At 30.3% G+C, this 23,727-nt stretch overlaps 1 long non-coding RNA gene across 2 annotated transcripts; it reads left to right on the top strand.

The window, feature by feature from the left end:
* Nucleotides 1–18,559: 18,559 nt before the first annotated feature.
* Nucleotides 18,560–21,320, top strand: LOC137822671 (uncharacterized). 2 transcript variants are annotated; one of them, XR_011082958.2, is made up of 5 exons: nt 18,560–19,223; nt 19,358–19,515; nt 20,416–20,547; nt 20,632–20,801; nt 20,954–21,320. It is a non-coding gene; the product is annotated as an uncharacterized LOC137822671 (long non-coding RNA). The 2 variants fall into 2 exon arrangements; XR_011082957.1 differs by lacking the exon at nt 20,954–21,320 and having other exon boundaries at nt 20,632–20,873.
* The last annotated feature ends 2,407 nt before the right edge of the window (nt 21,321–23,727 follow it).

Raw genomic sequence — 23,727 nt, forward strand, 5'->3', positions numbered from 1 at the left:
TTTTGTTCCTCTTTTTCCTTTTCTCTCCTTTTCTTTAAGATTCTGACTACCTCGCTTATCAGTTTGGCGATCGGAGTCTGCCGTTGGACTTTTGGTAATGAACCCTATAAGTTTGCCGGATCAAAATATCAGATAGAGTAAGTTCCTTCTTGGCTCCTTTTTCTTTTGAGTTAATTTTGATCTTATTAGATTTTGTACGGGTTAATCTTAGATTTTGTACGGGATTAGGACTCTGTGGTGCAGGTTAATTACCTTTTTGGGTAGATTTGGAGCTCTTAGTGAGCATAAGCTAAAGTTCAGGTAAGGGAAGCTAATCTTATTATTTTCAATAAAACCTAGGTTAGAAGATTCTGGATGTGGAGGTGACGTGGTCACCAATTCCAATTATTTTTGCTTGCAGGATTGTCTCTCTTGAAGAGTAAAGTAATATATTGACTGGAATGGTTGATTTTGAATCTTTTATATTGATTTTAAGGTGAATAATTTGTTGAAACTGTTTGTGATTGAGAATTGAAAGTGTTTGAATGATAATATAAATGAGTTGAGCTATTCTTTTTGAATATTTTGGTTGAATTACTTAAGTGAGATGTTTGATGAGAAGTGGTTGTGTGATTTCAGATGATGGTTGATTTAAAGAGCATATATTTGGAATTAATTATGTGTTTTAAGTAAAGTTTGAGATATATTTGGATTGTTTAGAAAGTTTATATATGAAGTGATTGAGTGGTGCATTGATATGTTAAATGATGTATGTAATGAGGTTAAAGTGTGATCAAGACGTAGTATTTTCAGGAAAGGAAATACCATGTTGAGATTGTTATTAGGGTGTATTGATTTGTGAGTGTCCTGTGAATGAGACGATCCTGACTCTACTGATATAATGGAATCAAATAGATGAAGTTATTCAGTTGGTGAGAGTCGAAAGAGGTCCATTTGGTTGATTCTGAGGTTTGAAAGAACTGGTCAGAGCATATCAAATGGATTTACCCTGTCATATGAAGATGATGAGATGAGATATTGAGATAATTATGTGCATGGCTGTGTGGGTTTCACAGCAGTAGTATGACAGGTGCAGGTCTCTGGATGCTAATTTCAATACACGAGTCTTCCGGAAGTAGAGTCAAATGTCTATGTGTTGTGAGTCAGTAAAAGTCTGACATATGAAAAATGAATTTTATGAATGTAATAGACACTTGATGGTTTGAGAAATCATATGAGAATTGATGAATTATGCTTATTAATTTAAAATTTAAATTATATCAAAACATTTTATATAGATAGCTTACCTTGTTATTTGTTTGTGTTTGTTTCTCTAACTGTGATGATCGTGTATTTACACGAAGCAGATGAGATTGCAGGTAATAGAGCTCCTCAATGAACAGCAGAAGGTAGGATTAGATAGATTTAAATTGAATGCTTTGTTTTGTTTTTAAACTTTTTGGATGTATATATTAAATCCTTATGAAGAGGGATATATTTTGAGATACAAATATGAGGAAACAATATATGTTTATATGTTAATTAGATATTGTACGTTAATTAGATATTGTACGTTAATTAGATATTGTACGTTAATTAGATATTGTACGTTAATTAGATATTGTACGTTAATTAGATATTGTACGTTAATTAGATATTGTACGTTAGTTAGATATTGTACGCATATTTTTTTTTTATTTTTTTTAAAAAAAGTAAAAGTTAGGGATGTTACATTATGGTATCAGAGTTGTTCGAACCTTAGGAGACCTAAGGGTTATGGGATTGTTTATGTGTGCTTTAGTTAGGTTGTTAGTAAAACTACATAGTTATGATTTTTTTAGATTCATCATAAATCTTTCTTTTCTGTTGTATAGCATGACTCCTAGACCTCCTACCCTCCCCAACCTTCTTCTGAGATGAACCAGATTGGCAGGGCTATTGAGATGATGGCAAATGCTATCCAACAACAGAATATGGCAATGGCTCAGAATCACCAGGCAGCAATGCATCATTGGAAGACTGCTAGATCTGGTGCAACAGCTTCCCATGTCAGTCAGCCTCAGGAGCAGATGGGACTGACAGAGTTCATGAGACACAACCCACCTAAGTTCACTGGGAATGCCACTCCTGACCAAGCAGACCAATGGATAAGAGAGTTAGAGAAGATCTTTAGAGCAACCTCCTGCCCTGAGAATAAGAAATTGGTATTTGCTACATATTTATTGTCTAAAGAAGCAGAGTTCTGGTGGATGGGAGCTCAACAGATGATGGAAGCTAGAGATGAAGTATTAGACTGGGAGAGTTTCAGAGTGAAGTTTTTAGAGAAATATTTTTCAGATAGTGCAAGGTTTGCAAAGGAAGCTGAATTCCTCAAGTTGGAACAGGGAGAGATGTCAGTGAATGCATATGCTATTAGGTTTGAGTACCTAGCTAGATTCTACACCCAAGCTACCTCTGAGGCTTGGAGGTGTAGGAAGTTTGAAGAAGGTCTAAAACATGAGCTGAAGAAGACTATAGCTCCTATGTGCATTAGAGAGTTTCCTGCCTTGGTGGAGAAGGCAAAGATGGTGGAGACCCTGGAAAATGGTGATTCCAGGGTGATCAGATCACACCAAGGAGGGTCTTCCAGTGGGAAGGCCAAGGTGCAGCATCAACAACATAAACCTTATGCTAGACCTCCACAACATAGGACAGGAACATCTCTACCACAGTTTCAACAACAACAACCATGGAGACCCACATGTTATCACTGTGCTGGACCCCATTTGAAGAAAGATTGTCCTCAACTTTCATCGGAGAGAAAGTGTTATACTTGTCGGAAAGAAGGACATCTATCAAAAGATTGCCCTAATAGGAGGAGGATAATTCCTGGAGGTAACTTGCAGTCAGGAAGAGGAGGAGGTGGTAGACCCCAAGCAACTGGAAGGGTGTTTGCTATGTTAGGAGCTGAAGCATCTCAGTCAGGTAACTTGGTACAAGGTGTATGCTATATAGCTGGTAGATATGTGAAAGTTTTATTTGATTCTGGAGCGACACACTCTTTTGTGTCGAGTTTATGTGTAGCGGAGTTGGGTCTTCTAGTAAAGGAGTTGTCGTTTGAATTGTTGGTCTCTACACCAACATCAGGAAAAGTTTTAACCTCTACAGTTTGCTCTGAATGTCCAGTAATAGTAGAGGAACGCAGGTTCAAAATAAATTTGATCTGTCTACCTCTTTAGGACTTAGATGTTATCTTAGGGATGGATTGGCTATCTGCCAATCACATTCTCATAGATTGTGGTCGACAGAAAATAGTGTTTTCAGATTCCAAGAAGTCATATGGGATGTCTGCTCAGCAAGTGTGGTCAGAATTGAAAGAAGGATCAAAGTGTTTTGTAATGTTAACTCAGATGGAAGTTAAGAATGAAGAAGAAATGAGTAGTATACATGTGGTGAAGGATTTCATGGATGTATTTCCAGAAGAAATACCTGGATTACCTCCTAAGAGAGAAGTAGAATTCTCTATTGATTTGGTACCTGAAGCTGGGCCAGTGTCAATGGCACCTTACAGAATGGCTCCAGTAGAGTTGATTGAACTAAAGAAGCAAGTTGAAGATTTGTTGGAGAAACAATTCATCAGACCAAGTGTATCTCCATGGGGAGCTCCGGTGCTTCTAGTTAAGAAGAAAGATGGAGGGTCTCGGTTGTGTGTAGATTACAGACAATTGAATAAGTTGACCATCAAGAACAAATATCCTCTGCCCAGAATTGATGATTTGATGGATCAGTTACATGGAGCCTCAGTATTCTCAAAGATTGATCTGAGATCTGGATACCACCAGATTTTGGTAAAGGCTGAAGATGTTCAGAAGACAGCCTTTAGGTCTCGTTATGGACACTATGAGTACGTGGTGATGCCGTTTGGAGTAACAAATGCTCCAGCTTTGTTCATGGATTACATGAATAGAATTTTCCGTCCTTTCTTGGATAAGTTTGTTATAGTCTTTATAGACGACATACTTATTTATTCAAGGACTAAGGGAGAACATGAAGAGCATCTGAAGACAGTGTTGGAGATTTTGAGGGAGAAGCAATTATATGCTAAATTCTCTAAGTGTGAGTTTTGGCTGAAGGAAGTCAACTTCTTAGGGCATGTAATATCAATTCAGGGGATCTCAGTGGATCCAGCCAAAGTGGAGGCAGTGCTTCAATGGGAACGTCCAAAGACAGTGACTGAGATAAGGAGTTTTGTGGGTCTAGCTGGCTACTATCGGAGGTTCATTGAAGATTTTTCCAGGGTAGTAGCTCCTTTGACTCAGTTAACCCGCAAAGATCAACCTTTTGCTTGGACTGACAGATGTGAGCAGAGTTTCATAGAGCTGAGGAAAAGGTTAACTAGTGCTCCGGTGTTAGTGATTCCTGATACAGGAAAACCTTTTGAAGTTTACTGTGATGCTTCACATCAGGGTTTGGGTTGTGTCTTGATGCAAGAGAAAAGACCAGTTGCATATGCTTCAAGGCAACTAAAAGTTCATGAGAGAAACTATCCAACTCATGACTTAGAGTTGGCAGCTCTGGTGTTTGCTTTGAAGATTTGGAGGCATTATTTATATGGAGCTCAATTTCAGGTGTTCAGTGACCATAAAAGTTTGAAATACTTGTTTGATCAAAAAGAGTTGAATATGAGACAAAGAAGATGGATGGAGTTTTTGAAGGATTATGATTTCCAACTGATGTATCATCCAGGGAAGGCTAATGTAGTTGCAGATGCTTTGAGTAGAAAGTCAGTACAGGTGTCAACCATGATGATTGAAGAACAAAAGTTGATTGAGCAATTCAGAGATCTAAATTTAGGAGTGAAATTTCATGTTGATCATATTAGTTGTAGTAAGTTAACTATAACTAATGATTTTCTTGGAATGATAAAGGAAAAGCAGTTAGAGGATCCTACTCTGAAGCGTACTGTGGATTTACTAGGTACAAATCAGGCTAAAGACTTGGTGATGGGAGAAGATGAGATCTTAAGATTTAATGGTAGAATTTGCATACCTGCAAATGAAGAACTGAAGAGAATGATCCTAGAAGAGGGTCACAAGAGTTATCTTAGTCTACATCCCGGTATGAATAAGATGTACCAAGATTTGAAGGAGTCATTTTGGTGGGCAGGCATGAAGAAAGAAATAGCTTTATATGTTGCTACATGTTTGACATGTCAGAAGGCAAAGGTAGAACATCAGAGACCTGGTGGTTTGTTACAACAGTTAGATATTCCTGAGTGGAAATGGGATAGCATTGCTATGGATTTCGTTACTCATTTACCAAGATCAGTAAGGGGTCATGATGCAGTCTGGGTAATAGTTGATCAACTGACGAAGAGCGCTCATTTTCTTCCAGTTAATTTGAGAATATCTATGACTAAGTTGGCACAATTGTACATCAAAGAGATTGTAAGATTGCATGGGGTGCCTTCTAGTATTGTTTCAGATAGAGATCATAGGTTTACTTCACGGTTTTGGCAGAGTTTACAAGATTCTTTGGGAACTAGATTGAGAATGAGCTCTGCATATCATCCTCAAACAGATGGGCAGTCTGAGAGGACGATCCAATCCTTAGAAGATCTGTTGAGGACATGTATCTTGGATCATCTGGGAAGTTTGGATGAGATGTTGCCTCTGGTGGAGTTTACTTATAATAATAGTTATCATGCTAGTATTGGGATGGCACCATATGCAGCTTTGTATGGGAGGAAATGCAGAACTCCTTTATGTTGGTATAAGGACGGTGAAACAGTTTTGGTTGGGCCAGAGTTAATTCAACAAACCACTAAGAAGGTGAAGCAGATACAAGACAAAATGAAAGCTTCTCAAAGTAGGCAGAAATCATATGCAGATAAGAGGAGAAAGCCTTTGGAGTTTGCAGCTGGAGATCATGTGTTCATGAGAGTGACACCAACCAAAGGTGTAGGACGAGCTATCAAATCAAGGAAGTTATCTCCTAAGTTTGTTGGACCATATCAGATCCTAAAGAAGATAGGTCCAGTGGCTTATGAGATTGCTCTACCTCCTCAATTAGCAAACCTGCATAATGTCTTTCGCGTATCACAGCTAAGGAAGTACATCCCAGACCCTAGTCATGTGTTGGAAGTGGATAATGTGCAAATCAAGGATAACATGTCTTTTGAAGCAAAACCAGTTAGGATTGAAGACCATAAGAGTAAACAGCTCCGAAGCAAGACCATCAGTATGGTGAAGGTGGTGTGGGATGATAAATATGGTGATTCAACTTGGGAATTAGAAGAAACCATTAGAAAAACCTATCCATATCTCTTTTCTGGTAAGTCAATTTTCGGGGACGAAAATTTTTCTTGTTAGGGAGAATGTAAGGATCTAGAAAATAACCTTAGAGTAGAAGTGGTATATTTTAAATGATACCTGAATATTTTATTATTAAAATGAAAATGACATATAAATAGAAAATTCAGTTATTCAGGTTTCATTTTAAAATAACCACCAAAGTTTCCTTTTCCTTTCTCTTCCTTCTCTCTAAGATTCTGATCTCTTCGCTCATCAGTTTGACAATCAGAATATACCGTTGGACTCCTGGCAGCGAAGACTACAAGTCTACCCGATCAGAATCTCTTATAGAGTAAGTTCAGTTTTGTTCCTCTTTTTCCTTTTCTCTCCTTTTCTTCGCTTATCAGTTTGGCGATCGGAGTCTGCCGTTGGACTCTTGGTAATGAACCCTATAAGTTTGCCGGATCAAAATATCATATAGAGTAAGTTCCTTCTTGGCTCCTTTTTCTTTTGAGTTAATTTTGATCTTATTAGATTTTGTACGGGATAATCTTAGATTTTGTACGGGATTAGGACTCGGTTAACTCAAGGTCCTAGTTATATAGTTAGATTTAGGACTCTGTGGTGCAGGTTAATTACCTTTAGCTTTTGGGTAGATTTGGAGCTCTTAGTGAGCATAAGCTAAAGTTCAGGTAAGGGAAGCTAGTCTTATTATTTTCAATAAAACCCTAGGTTAGAAGATTCTGGATGTGGAGGTGACGTGGTCACCAATTCCAATTATTTTATATTGATTTTAAGGTGAATAATTTGTTGAAACTGTTTGTGATTGAGAATTGAAAGTGTTTGAATGATAATATAAATGAGTTGAGCTATTCTTTTTGAATATTTTGGTTGAATTACTTAAGTGAGATGTTTGATGAGAAGTGGTTGTGTGATTTCAGATGATGGTTGATTTAAAGAGCATATATTTGGAATTAATTATGTGTTTTAAATAAAGTTTGAGATATATTTGGATTGTTTAGAAAGTTTATATATGAAGTGATTGAGTGGTGCATTGATATGTTAAATGATGTATGTAATGAGGTTAAAGTGTGATTAAGACGTAGTATTTTTAGGAAAGGAAATATCATGTTGAGATTGTTATTAGGGTGTATTGATTTGTGAGTGTCCTGTGAATGAGACGATTCTGACTCTACTGATATAATGGAATCAAATAGATGAAGTTATTCAGTTGGTGAGAGTCGAAGGAGGTCCATTTGGCTGATTCTGAGGTTTGAAAGAACTGGTCAGAGCGTATCAAATGGATTTACCCTGTCATATGAAGATGATGAGATATTGAGATAATTATGTGCATGGCTGTGTGGGTTTCACAGCAGTAGTATGACAGGTGCAGGTCTCTGGATGCTAATTTCAATATACGAGTCTTCCGGAAGTAGAGTCAAGTGTCTATGTGTTGTGAGTCAGTAAAAACATATGAAAAATGAATTTTTTGAATGTAATAGACACTTGATGGTTTGAGAAATCATATGGGAATTATGCTTATTAATTTAAAATTTAAATTATATCAAAACATTTTATATAGATAGCTTACCCTGTTATTTGTTTGTGTTTGTTTCTCTAACCGTGATGATCGTGTATTTACACGGGAGCAGATGAGATTGCAGGTAATAGAGCTCCTCAATGAGCAGCAGAAGGATTAGATAGATTTAAATTGAATGTTTTGTTTTGTTTTGTTTTTAAACTTTTTGGATGTATATATTAAATCCTTATGAAGAGGGATATATTTTGAGATACAAATATGAGAAAACAATATATTGTACGTTAATTAGATATTGTACGTTAATTAGATATTGTACGTTAGTTAGATATTGTACGTATATTTTTTTTTTTTTTTTTTTAAAAAAAGTAAAAGTTAGGGATGTTACATCTGCCACCTAATTGAAGGTAGAACTCCGTGACTTGATCATTGGTGCACATTATTATGCTCTGATGTTGCCGCCTACGTGTCTCATGAAAATAGAGTTTTTATTATATAATGTCATGACAACTTTCCTTTTTATCTTTTTTTTTTATTCGTTCTTTTATGATAATTTATTATTTACTTATCTCTTTTCTCCAATAACTATAACAATCTGAACCGTTTTTTGAAAATACCATTATCTCTGTATTGATCTAAGTTTTAGTAGGATTATTGAAAATGTATAAACATTTTAACTTTGATGTGATATGGCTTGAATTATTGACTTTTTTTTTATGTTCCTTTTTAAATTGTTTTTTATTTAATATTTCTATAATATGAAAGTGTGTACACTTAATATTTGTATAATAACAAAAATCGTTACCAAATTTTTTTTTAAACAAATAGAATTTGAAAAAAATAAATAAATAAATTAATAGATAAGTTTATTATTATTATTTTTTTAGTCTGGGATTTTATAGAAAAAGGTGTTGATTATTAAGGTAGTGTTTTGATGACGTTCAAATAAATAATTAATATTAATTTAAAATATAAGTTGTTGAAACATTTATTTTCTATCATGGATAAAAATGATATTTATTTTCTATCATGGATAAAAATGATATTTTAATGTAATGTATTTAACGTGTTAAATAAATAATAAATATTATTTTGACAAATTAATATATTTTGATATCATTATCTTCTTTTTTTTTTTCTTATCATTTGGAAATTAAATTTAAAATAAAAGGTAATGAAATATATGTTTAATTAAATTAGAAGAATTAACAATATTTTATTTTATTTCTTTTAATAAATACAGTGTAACTTTTTTTATTTCAAAAAATTAACTCAAAGTAATTTAGTCTACATAATTATTATAGAAAATTTAATTTTGTAAGTACTGGAGTAGAAAATACTATTCTCCATGAAATTTGATAATCTGTAAATTTTATTGAATCATGATTTTTATTTTTTATAAATTTATTTTATTAAAACAAAGTTTAAAAGAAGTAGAAGTTGCTCAATCAACTAAGAAAAACATATCTTATAATAATAAGTCTCACTAATAAAAATACTATTTATTCTCAAGAAGATAAAATAAAATTTGGATTTTCTTAACTTTTAGTATATCTTTAAATTATATTAAATTTAATATTTTAAAATATATTATTATTTTTTTAATATATCAAAATCAATATAATTATATATATATGAAGGGATTCCTTATTATAACGCGTGTAAACAAATTTATTTCTATTTTATTCTTTTATTAATATTTCATTTTATTATTTTATTTTGATTATTTTATTATTTTATAATTATTTAAATTTAAACTAAACAAAAGTTAATATTAAATTTGAAAGGAAAAGAGACCATATGCAATACATTTATTATTTGAAAAGAATGAGTTAAATTGAACTTTAAATTGAAAAATGGTTTGACAGAAAATTATTTTAATTATTTTAAAAAATATTAGAAATTTAAGTAAAACTTCATAAATATTACATCAATGCAACTTATATTTTTATAAAGTAGATAAATTTAAAATTTAATTTTATTAATATTAATGACTAAATTGTATGCTTTTTCATAAAAAGTGAAAGAATTTGGATCGTATATAATATTTAGATCTGTCAATAATTTGAATAAAAGATAAATTGTATATAAACTAATATTTAAAATCAAATAAAATATTATTATTCATATATTTGTATTAAAAATATAAATTTATAATTTATTTTAATAAATATGAATATATTTTATCTATATATTAAAATATTATTCTTTATAACTAATTTTAAGAATGATATTATAATTTAGTTTTTTTTTAAACGGCTACCCTTAAAAATAATTATATCAATAAATATATATAAATTATTAACTTTTTTGTTTCTCCCCTGAAAATTTGTGACTCACTAAACAACTTTTTATTTTTTCTTCCATTTTCATTATGCCTTTTTTGTTACCTTTCTATTTATCTCAGGTTGTAATTCGATTTTTTTAATGATGAAAATCAAATAAATTATAATACTTAGGAATCATGATAGCTATTTAACTTTTTTTTTAATCTTGATAAAAAAAAATATGCAAATAAAAAAATAATAAATAAATATTGTAATTTTTAAAAATTGAAAAATTGATGAATGATATGTTCTATACAATTTGATTATTGTCATAATTTAATTAATGAAGATATACCTTAACAATACTTTTATTTCTTTTGAATAATATACATAAAGACATCTCCGATCTTTACCTTTTTTTTTCCCTTTAAAGAATAATTTAATATTATTTTTATTTAAAAACACATATATATATATATATATAGAGAGATAGATAGATAGATATAGATAGATAGATAGATATAGATAGATAGATAAATGGATAGATAGATACATATAGATAGATAGATAGATAGATAGGTATAGATAGATCGATAGATATATATAGATACATAGATAAATAGATATAGATAGATAGATATAGATATATGATAAGTGCCTAATTTCAGTAATATTTCATATTAAAATATAGGCACTTATGAGGATTTATTGTTAATTTACATATAAAATAATCCCTAATTTATGAATTTATACCTTTTTATATTTTTTATGATCTTTATTTAACGAAGAGTATTTTATTCCCAAATGTAGTGTTAATTGCAGATTTCTAAGGAAGATTGGAGATTTGGATTTAAGATGAATGATTTGAGCTAAAAAGATAAAGATAGAATGTCCCATAATGAAAAAATATGAAAAGAAAGATTGGGTTTTCTTATGTTTTATCATTTAGCCCATTAGCGCGACATAGGAAACAACCTAACCCTAGAAACCTAGGATAAATAGAGGGCCAGAGGCTCAATTGTAGTGTGCCAGATTGAGAGGAAAACACCATAGAGTGAATTGTAACCAATTGGGAGAATGGAAGATGATAGAAGTATGCGTGGCTAATTCTACCTTTTGGGATTGGGAGTAATCTGCTCAAACTCTTATGTATTGAGGTTATATTTTATATATTAATATTCAGTTATTGATTGATTATTGGTATTGTTGTTTTACTTTTAATTTTCCGTGACAAATTGAGAATCTTAAATCTGACCGGAAGGTATTTTTAGGGTTCGGACCTAAACAACAATACTTAACATATTGAAGTGCTAGGAATAGACTTGAAATGTTAATTGCTATTAAACGTCTGAGCTTCGTTCTAAGTTGTTCTTATAATTATGCGAGGGATCGATAGTTAGGGGACATTCTTAAGGATTTTATATGCGAGGAATCGATATAGATGATTTTTATACGGGCATCAATTTCAATCAAAGAACTTAATATTGACATGCTAATCAAAATACACACATGAGAGGGAGAGAGATGAAACCTAATCCCTATTTTTCCAATTGAGACAATTAATTCTTTGTTTGTTTTCTTATTGATCATTGCCAACACAACCACTTTCAATACACTCTTTTAATTGTTTTGTTATATATTTAGCGATTATTGATAATTCACTGTTCCTTGTGAGATCGATATCCGTCCTTAGGGACAATTATTACTTTTGACAAAGCGGTGCACTTGCCGTAAAAAGTCATCAATATATAGATAAATAAGGATAGATATATAGATATAGATAGATAGATAGACAGACGGATAGATATAGATATAGATATATAGAAAGATAGATAGATAGATATATAGATACAGATAGATATATAGTTATATATATATATATATATATATATAAATATATAGATATATATAAATATATATAGATAGATATAGATAGATAGATATATATATAAATATATATAGATAGATATAGATAGATAGATAGTCCGAGATTGATAGATAGAAATAGATAGATAGATAGAAAGATAGATAGATAAATATATATATATATATAGACACTTAGATATAGATAGATAGTTAGATAGATAGATATAGATAGATAGATAAATAAATAGAGATAGATAGATATAGATAGATAGATACATACAGATAGATAGATAGATAAATATAGATAGATAGATAAATAGATAGATAGAAAGATAGATAGATAAATATAGATAAATAGATATAGATAGATAGATACAAAGATATATATATATATATATATATATAAATAAATATAGATAAATAAATAAATATAAATAGATATAGATAGACATATAAAGATAGATAAATATATATTGATAGATACATAGAGAGATATATAGATATAGATAGATAAATATAAATAAATAGATAGATAGATATAGATATAAATAGATATAGATAGATAGATGAATAGATGTAGATAGATAAATAGATATTGATTGATAGAGAGATATAGATAAATAGATATAAATAGATAGATAGATAAATAGATAGTGATTGATAAATAGATATAGATAGATAGATATATAGATAGATAGATATAAATAGATAGATAAATAAATAAATAGATATAAATAGATAGATAGATAGATAAATAAATAGATATGGATAGATAAATATGTATAGATAGATGGATAAATAGATAGATAGATATAAAAAGATAGATCTATATAGATAGATAGATACATAAACATATATATAGAAATAGATAGATAAATAGATATAGATAGATAGATAGCTAGATACATAGATAAAAATAAATAGATATAGATAGATTGATTGATAAATATAGATAGATGGATAGATAAATATAAATATATAGATAGATACAGATGGATAGATAGATGGAAAGATAGATAGAAAAATAAAGAGATAGACAAATAGATACAAATAGATAGATAGATGAATATATAGATAAAGGTAGATAGAGATAGATAGATAGAGATAGATAAATAGATATAGATAAATAGATAGATATATAGATATAGATAGATAAATATATATTGATATATAGATTGAGAGATAGATAAATAGATATAGATAGATAGAGAGATAGATAGATATAGATAAATAGATAGATAAAGACAGTTAGATAGATAAATTTATATATATATATATATATAGAGAGAGAGATAGAGACAAATAGATAGATAGATAGATAAAGACATATAGATGGATAAATAGATAGAGACAGATAGATAGAGAGATTTATATATATATATATATAGATAGATAATTTGATATTTAAAATATACAAATACACCTAGATATATATTTCATTTAAATAAATATAAATACATATAATAATAATAAAAATGAAAATATGAATAAATGGATACAAACATTTAAAATGAATTATAAATTTATACTTATAATATAAATATGCAAATAATGATCTCGTTTATATGAATTTTAATACTAAAAATAAATATATAAATAAAAAAAAGCTGATACACATTTTATAATTTTAATATATTTTATTTTCCAAAAAATTTCGTTAATTTTAATAATAACCTTTTGTGATTTAAGAAGCAATTCAGTTGTGTGCAATAATTTGGACCAGTTTTTTCAAAATCCTAAAATATGTGGTGTAACCGTGATTTCGGTGGTGTGAAGAGTTATATCATTATGTTTTTTTTTTTTTTTTAATTGAATCAATTGGATCTCTCTTCTTAACTAAAGTGATTTTGAAAACTTGAGAGCGGAAAATAGTGCACTCTTGGAAGAATTGCTAGTGAAGAAGTTGCAATTTTCTGGTGAAAACGGTTAACGGAGAATGCTTTAGTTGGAATTGGTTCATGTAAGTTCTTCTTCCCCTTCCGCTTTCGATTCGATAAATTTTTGGTTTTGCGTTTTGCTTCACTGTTCTTGGTTTTCGCTTAATCGGTGAAATGAGTTTTGCACTTTTGTTTTTATGCACGAAAATGGGAGCAACGACGCCAGTCTTTTGAAGGAACATATCAACACATGGGTTGTGCAGAACACTAATCATACTAATCATGGGATTCTATCATTATTAAATTAGTTGCATATAATTGCGTAAAATATCGTAAAATAATTTATTGTTGATAAAAAGAATTGTAACATAATTGCATACAATAATTACGTATAATTTGATAATTATTATTTTCTTAATAAGTCACTTTTGATAATGTCATGTTTTTTTATAATTTTTATTGTAAAAAAATATTTAATAAATATTTGTATGCGTAAAAATGTGAGTATCAATATTTTCATTATTGTATTATAATAAAGATAAAACACAAATTTATAAGAGTGTATGAAGACTTTCTCTTTCCAAGTTACAAGTTAATTAGGTAGGGATACAATAATCATGAAATTTAATTATTATTAAATTAATTGCATATAATTGCGTACAATATCGTATAATAATTGCATAAAATGATTGCATATAATTTGATAATTGTTAATGAGACACTTTTGATTTATTTGCTATATTGTTTCAAAATTTATGCAATTATAATTTATTTATATATTTATTATTTAATATAAGAAAACTTATTATTATAACATCAAATTATTGATAATATCATTTTTTTATCTTTTGTAAAAAAATATTTAATAAATATTTGGATGCGTACAAATGTGAGTATCAATATTTTCATTATAATATTGGAATGAAAATAATACACAAAATAAGAATGTATGAAGTCTTTCCCACTATAAATTACAAACTAATTAGGTAGGAATATAATAATCATAAGATTTTATCATCATTTTTTTTTTTATCTTTTGTAAAAAAATATTTAATAAATATTTGGATACGTACAAATGTGAGTATGAATATTTTTCTTATTGTATTAGAATGAAGATAATATATACAAGTATATGGAGACTTTCTATTTCCAAATTACAAACCTAATAATGAGGTAGAGATTCAGTTATTATGAGATTCTATCATTATTAAATTAATTGTACATAATTTTTTTTTTTTAATATTTTATCTTTTGTAAAAAAATATTTAATAAATATTAGGATGTGTACAAATGTGAGGATGAATACTTTCATTATTGTATTGTAATGAAGATGAGACACAAATATATAAAGTTATAAAGAAACCATATTTCTTTGTAACCCTTTATATGCATTACCATCTTTTTTTATTTGAGGTTGGTTAAAATTATTATTTCTAATTAATAATTTTTCTCTTTCGATGTGCAGCTTCAGTTTCAACTGCTATTCTTCCTGCACAATATAATTAATAGTTTATATTTAGTGGTGAAGGTAATTATAAAAATTAATATATCAAGAAATTAGGAGATACTTTGAATTCTATGATTGCTCTGATTCTGGTGGTGTCGGTTGTCTGCAGTGTCATTTCCACCGGAAAGTCAATCTCTTCTTGACGAGCAAATGGAGTATAACTCTTCCCTATGTCATTGCTGCCGAAATACCTCCTTGAACTTTTATCTCATATCTAAAGTTTATTAGTTCAGAATCACCTTTTCTAAAAAGTTTTGGGAAATTTTTGGTTGTCATGAATAACTCTCAATTGTGCTAACATAGTAGTGATTTTTCCTTCTTTTTTACTAAGAACAAATCCTCTTCATAAATAAAATCATATATGTTATAATAAATAGAATGTAGGGTTTCACCTCTGGATGTGGGTGAAACCCGTGTACAAATATATCATTATAGTTTCTGTTGTCCCACTTATATAATATATTAAGTATTCCATTTCTGAAATGATTGATCTTCATCCAGATTTCGAAAGCATTACTCAATTTTTGTTTGGGACCTGTCCCATACATCTTCATCGAAGTTTATCAAAAGACAACTACAAAAAAAACAGTCCAATTTATTGGAATTTGAGGCACCATTAAGATATGTGGTGTCTATTTACCAACCAATTTTGTTTCCTTCTAATTTGATATGCTCTTTAATTTCTTACCCAGATTTCAGTATATGGTCATTAATTTTTGTGCGAAAGAAATGCTGACATATGTTAGATTTTATAATCTCATGCATAGTATTCAAATTTGTCACTATTTGCTATTTTAACATCAAATTATTGATAATATCATGTTTTTTTTTTATTTTTATTTTTTTATAAAAAAATATTTAATAAATATTTGGATCCGTACAAATGTGAATATGAATATTTTCATTATTGTATTGAAACGAAGATGAGCCACAAATATATACAAGTGTATAGAGACTTTCTCTCCCCAAATTACAATCTAATTAGGTAGAGATCGAGTTATCACGAGATTCTATCATTATTAAATTAATTTTATATAATTGCGTAAAATATCGTACAATAATTGTATACAATAAGATATTTTTGATTTATTTGCTATGTAGTTTCAAAAATTATGCAATTATAATTTATTTTTATATTTATTATTGAATATAATAAAAAGTATTATTTTAACATCAAATTATTGATAATATCAATCTTTTTTAATAAATATTTGGATGCGTACAAAATGTGAGTATCAATATTTTCATTTATTGTGTTGGAATGAAGATGAAAAACAAAATATAAAATTTTCAAAATATTTTTCTATTTTATCCTTATATCAATATTTGATTTTGTTTCACTATTATGGGCATTGCGTCATTTCCTATTTTTTCAAAAAAAAAACTCAAAATTTCAAATCCTAAACCCTTTTCGAAACAATTCAAATTTTGAAATTTAAAATTTTCAACATTTTTAAATAAGGCTTTACAAACTCATCAAACCTCTTTTTCATTTTCTATTATCATAAACAAAAGTTGCAGGATCTCCACTTACAACAATGGGTTTCAAGGTACTATAATTGTAGTTACCACAATTTTCCACAATTTGAATAAACGAGGGAGCAATTTTCCATTTGATATAAGGAACAATTTTTTTTATTTACGGATTAATTTTCCATTTTATATAATGAGAAATTTTCTATTTGATTTACTGATCAGTTTTCTATTTAATTTCGTCATTTCTTACCATTTTAGTTAGTTCAATCAAAGAACTTACGGTTGTATTGGCACATGTTTTTTTTTGTCTGTTGATGTTCGTGTTGTTCCTTTTCTCTCTCTTTTGATTTTTATCTTTTTATCTTCTATTGAGTGAAAATTAGTGTTGTCCTTTTTGTTGTTGATTGGCTGTGGATGTTTGAGGTTTTTTTACAGTGGCTTTGGATCGCTGATTGAGAAAATCTCTATAAGCTTTGGTGTTTGCGTATGTTATTGGAACATCTATCTAAGGTTGCCTTTTTTTTCAAGGAATAAAAGGAGTTGACAATTTATTGGCTTTGGTTTTGTTTCAGTGATGTAAGTTATTGGGAAAAAGAATTTGTTGAAGACCTTTTTGAGCATCATAAGAAGTTTGTTTTCGGATAATTTGTTAGCATTTATTCCCTTTAAAAATGAAAAAAAAATCTTTTACAATTAATAGCAATCAGTGATAATTTCCCACTACAGAGACTTTAGGAGAAACAAGATTCGGTTATATTTGAAATTATGAATGTTAAAAAAAAAATGCACAAGAAGGTTTCGCCGAACATATATCATGCTGATGAAATGTCTGTGTGATTTTTTTTCAGCAATTAAGATTGTGTTTTTAATGTAATATTTCAGAAGTTATCAAAGACCATTATTGAGGAATGGATATCCATATTGGATGCTGACATAGATGCTAGCAATGGGAATTCCTTGGAAGCTCATGCATTTTTACAACTAATAACAAATTTTGGTATTGCATCTGGTTTTAATGAAGAGGAGATCCAGGCTAATTCCAGTGGTATCTCTACGTCGTCAAATGTTGATTTGTGTCGTTACCTTTGGTATACATATTTGAGTTATTTACAAATTAAAATATTTATATACAATATATGTATCATGTTGTGTTCTAGATATTACTTGAAGATTGCGATCTTAAAAACTACTTTTCTTTTTATTCTCACTATTATAACATTTTGAAAAAAAAACTTTTATAAATTTTGGCTCCTCTCTACATTTTAAATTTTCATAACATAAACACCAAATATATTTATTTTAAAATGAGAATACCAAAATTATAGATTCAACAAAATAGAGATAAAAAATTATATATTTTAAAATATGATGTTAATTTTAATGTATATTGTAATTTTTACATTATTAATTAATTACAATTTTATTTCAAATAACTTTAAAAAAAACTTAAATATAATTATATTATTGGATACATAATAAGGAAACAAGTTATATATATATATATATATATTAAAATATTAGATACAAAATAACAATAAAATATTGATACATAATAATAATAAAATATAAATATGCATTAAAAAAAATAAAATACGAATACTCGCGTCTGTATTTCTACTAATATAAATAATAAAAATAAAAAAGCGGATACATAGCGAACTTACTAGTATATATAATTTTAATATATTTTATTTTTACTTTTATTTTCCAAAAATTTCGTTAATTTTAATAATAACGTTTTGTGATTTAAGAAGCAATTCAGTTGTGTGCAATAATTTGGACCAAGTTTTTTCAAAATCCTAAAATATGTGGTGTAAGAATGATTTCGGTGGTGTGAAGAGCAATATCATTTTGTGTTTTGAATTTCTTTTTAAGATTGAATCAATTGGATCTCTCTTCTCCACTGAAGTGATTTTGAAAACGTGAGAGCCGAAAACAGTGCAGTCTTGGAAGAATTGCTAGCGAAGAAGTTTCGATTATGTCTTAGTTGGAATTGGTTCATGTCGTTTTGCGTTTTGCTTCACTGTTCTTGGTTTTCGCTTAATCGGGAAATGAGTTTTGCATTTTTGTTTTGATGCACGAAAATGGGAGCAACACATGGGCTGTGCAGAACACAACCGTGTCGCTTTCTTCGTTGTAGTTGCAAGGGGCAGAGTATGTTAGTGATGAATATGATCACAAGCCCGTCATTGTCATGGATTATGATGAGAGAAGTGAGTTAGGGTTCGAGTATGAAGAATTAGTCCATTGTATGTATGTACCTACCTTATTGTGATGTAAGTCTTTTTACCTACTTCAGAGGATGGTTGGGGTGGTCTCAGATATGATTATGGAAATTTTTATGCTTCCAAATCCTTCTTTGACCCAAGCAAGAATAGAAGGGTTTTGTGGGCGTGGGCAAATGAATCAGATTCCAAAGAAGATGATGTCAAGAACGGATGGGTAGGAATTCAGATAAGCTATCATCAACATGGAATTAATTTGAATCATATGTTTATGTTATATATGGTTTAATTTGATCCTTGTTAACACACTTTTAAGTTTTCTTACGGTGTGTTCTTGTTTACTAATTTCAGGCAATTCCGAGAACTGTTTGGCTTGATTCTCATGAGAGACAATTGTTGCAATGGCCTGTTGAGGAATTAAACAGTCTTAGAGAGAAAGAAGTTAACCTAAGTAACCAGACGCTTAAAACGGGAGATTATGTTAAAGTTAAAGGGATTACTGCAATCTGGTAAGCTATTCGTCTGTCATGATCTGCGCCTAAAAAGGGGTCCCTTGGAATAGGTTCTTAATTGATTGGCTGTACACGGATGCATGGATTTCTCATTCAATAAAACATTTTTTTATAATTCTAATAACATCTCCTATCTTCTCTTTTAAGTCTATATCCAGTTGTAAAAAATATGAAAAAAAAAAGAAATTCCTGTTTTTCTCTCGTCCTAGTTTGATCAAGTCAGAAAAAACATTATGTGTAATTGTGTATGTGCAGGTATCTTTTCACAGTGAAAATATACATTATTTAAATTTCAGAGTAATTAATTATGTGCCATTTGAAGCTCATGAATGACTCTAACATTTGTTCGTCGGAAACAATTTGTTGCAAATTTTGGTTTTGAGTTGATATTCATGTTTCCATATTTGGATCATATGAGTTTTCCTTCTTAAAGTTTCAATAGCATTTTGATTAAAATACTAAGTTGCCAATATTTTCTTCGTTGAACTTTAGCAGAAGTTATTGTGCCGATTAAGCACAGAATATTCCTTAGTCATATCGGTATTATGTGCACCACAGGTTTTTAATATGCATTTTATATTTAGCTTTATATACTTTTTTATAGTATGAACTAATTCAAAATTACTGCAATACATAAACAAACAAAAATTAACTTTGTTTGCATATTCTTGATTGATGCATGTTTGCAAAGTGCTTTGTTCAGATTCATACTCGTTAACAGTCCCCCAACAAATGTAGTTCAGAAACATGAGCACTTTTATCTAGGTACTTTATTGTCAACAACGACTTTGGGTGATAAAATATCCACAAGAACCATATTAAGACATTGAATAAATGCAATGAAAATTTTCCTGTCTGGAATAATCCTCAGTTCCGTGGTTTTCTCTGATTTGACAGGGTGTTATGATTACTCATGGGAACATGGTAGCCACAACAACAGCTGTTATGACAGTGATTCCAAATTTAGATAGCAAGGATGTGTACATGACATACTTGCCCCTTGCTCATGTTTTTGAAATGGCAGCAGAGGTAATTTCCTCTTAACGTTCTTCTAACTGTAAAAGTAGTTGATGATATTATCTCTTCAGACTCTAAGTTACTATGGTTGTCCAGTCTGTTATGCCAACTGCAGGTTGTGCCATCGGTTACAGCTCTATTCTGACTTTGACTCATCCAGTAAAATCAAGAAAGGAACCAGGGGAGATGCCAATGTGTTAAAGCCCACCCTTTTGGCAGCTGTACCTGCTATTATTGATCGTATTCGAGATGGAGTTGTAAAAGAGGTGTGAATCAAACTATCAAGCTAACATTTTATATATATAGTAAATTCTAAAGAAAATGGTATGCTTGCTAGCTAACTCTAAAACTGGTATAGTACTTCACCAATTCGTTAACTACTTAACGCAATCTTAGCTCATGGATGGTTTATGGTCAGATGCCGTGGCTACTCTTGTTTAGCATACATCAGCAAAGAGGAAGAGCACATCATTTATTGTAGGCTGAGTTTTGATTTTGGTATCCAACCATTTGAATAGATGGTTTAGCAACACCAAATGAAATTTGACGACAAACACATGAGAGATAGCAGCTAGATTAACAAATCTATTAGGTTTGACAATATCTCATTTCACTGTATTTTTGACATAATTTTAGAACAATTGTGGTTGTTTTTGTGAGAGATATGAACAAGGTAGAGGGAATAAGCACAACTATATCCCACTTGATAAGGCTGCTACATGTATCATATTATGCTATAGAAGCAAAGTTATCGATACATTAATTTATAGTGAACTCTTTTCTAATGGTTTCTCCTAAACATTGACTCTTTTTTTCTTTCTTGAAAGAATTAAAGGGAGACAATTTAGGGGGATTAGTTTGATGAATAGTTTTCTCTTTACAAATTGTAAGAACTAGCATTTTTTCTGTCACTTTCCCTTGCTGTTCAATGCTTTATACCGGCATGGAGCTTGGGGATTGGAGAAGTTGGTGCGGGAAACCATTGTCTTTAAGAAAATCCATGCTGCACTTGGAGGACAACTCCGTTACATGCTTTGTGGGGTGCCCCTTTATCTAAAGATTCACAACACTCTATCAATATCTGCATGGGGTAAGGATTCTGGTCCTATCTTTATACTGCATATTATTATAACTAACTTTTCATGGATATAGATAAGGTGGGCAAAAAATCCAAATTACAAAATTCAATCCATAATTATCCATATTTGTTTTAATCCATTTAAATGGATTTATTTCAAATCCAAATCCATATTTTTGGATTTTAAATCCAATTCATTTAATTGGATATGGATTAGATATAAGATTGGATACATTTTTGGATTATCCAAATTGTATTTTGTGATGGATATTGACTTGGCCCGATCCAAGTTAAAGCCAAGACAATCCAGCCGATGTCGAGCCGAGCGCGCCTGGGCCGATGTCTAATCGAGCAGTCCCAGGCCCATATCGAGCCGAGCGGGCCCAGGCCGATTTCGAGCCAAGCGTGCCCGGGTCGTTGTCGAGTTGAGCATTCCCGAGTAGATGTCCAGCCGAGCTTGTCCGGGCCGATATCAAGCCGAGCAAGCCCAGGCTGACGTCGAGTCGTCGGGCCCACGCCAATGTCGAGTCGAATGGGCCAGGCCAATGTCGAGCTGAGCAAGCCCGGATCGATGTTAAGCCGAACGGGCTCGAGTCGATGCCGACCCGAACGGGCCCGGGCGATGTCGAGTCTCTCGGGCCTGGGTCGATGTCGAGTCGATTGGTCTCGGGCCAATGTCCAGTCGAGCCAATGTCGAGTCTCCCAGGCCCGAGTCGATGTCGAGCCAAACGGGCCCAGGCCAATATCAAGTTGAGCAAGCCCAGACTGATGTCGAGCCGAACGGGCCTGGGTCAATGTCGAGTATCCCGAACCCGAGCCGATGTTGAGTCAATTGGACCCGGGCCAAAGTCGAGCCAATCGAGCCTAAGCCAATGTCGAGTCTCTCGGACTCGGACCGATGTCAAGCCGAATGGACCCAGATCGATATTGAGTGGAACGAACCCGAGTCGATGTCAAGTTGCTCCGAGCGAGTAATCTCTTGATTTTGACAACACTGTATTCCTGTAGTGGCCTGCCAAAAAAATAATTAAAATATTATATTATTTGATTGTAAGTTCTAAAAAATAATAATAAAATATTATATTATTTGATTGTAAGTTCTAGCGAAATTGGAGATTACTTTGTTATGAAAGTACTAATGTTTCTGTCAATAATGGACCGATTCTCTTTTGTTGTTTAGATACGCCAAAAAAAAATTCTATGAATAGCTTTTATCTTATATACAAAAGGGCTTAGATATAGTACGAGTAGTAATTTATTTTATTTGTAATTTATTTGTTATATTCATTTATTTATTGAAAAATTACTTTATTAAAACATAGATAAATAAATACAATAGATATAAATAGTTGTGATTGAAAAAGCATATGAATGCTTAAATGATAAGATGAGTAAAACACCAAATGTTCTTATATCCAAAATCTATATTTTACGGGAGTTTTGAAACTCATGGTATTGTACATGGGTTTTGTGAAAACCATTGTATTTTATGGAGGTTTTGAAACTTATGATATTTTACGGAAGTTTTGAAATATGTAATATTTTATGGAGGTATTAAAACTCATAATATTTTACTATGTTTTAAAACTTAGGGTATTGTACAAAGATTTTACAATCCATTATATTTTACAGAGATTTTAAAACTCAAGATATTTTACAGAAGTTCTTAGACTTGTGGTATTCAAGGGGGATTTTGATTGAAAGATTTTCTTTTAGCGGGTAAACTGGGTTTAAAGACTTGATGGAGATTTTAACTCTTGATAATGTAAAAATAAACTTCGGTTAAAATCATTTTTTATTGTGTTATATAATGTTTTAATTAAATTAAAATTCAATATTTAAATATTTTATTTCTTAATTGCATGTTGTATGATTTTTTTACATGTTTTGCATTCTTATTGCATGTGTCTTTTGTATGGATCTTAATCTCTCGTATCTCTTTGTAACATAATATAAAGATAAAGGTTGTTGTTCCCGACCAGACTAAAAATTTATATCTAAATCTATTTTTAAATATATTTAGTAAATAAAATATTTGATTTAAAATATTAGGTTTTCAAAAAGGTTTTTCAGAAGAAATAAAAATGATAATTTTATCTACTGTTACTATATGA

The sequence above is a fragment of the Phaseolus vulgaris genome, chromosome 9, assembly GCF_051622355.1.
Source record: "Phaseolus vulgaris cultivar YP4 chromosome 9, ASM5162235v1, whole genome shotgun sequence".
NCBI lineage: Eukaryota > Viridiplantae > Streptophyta > Magnoliopsida > Fabales > Fabaceae > Phaseolus > Phaseolus vulgaris.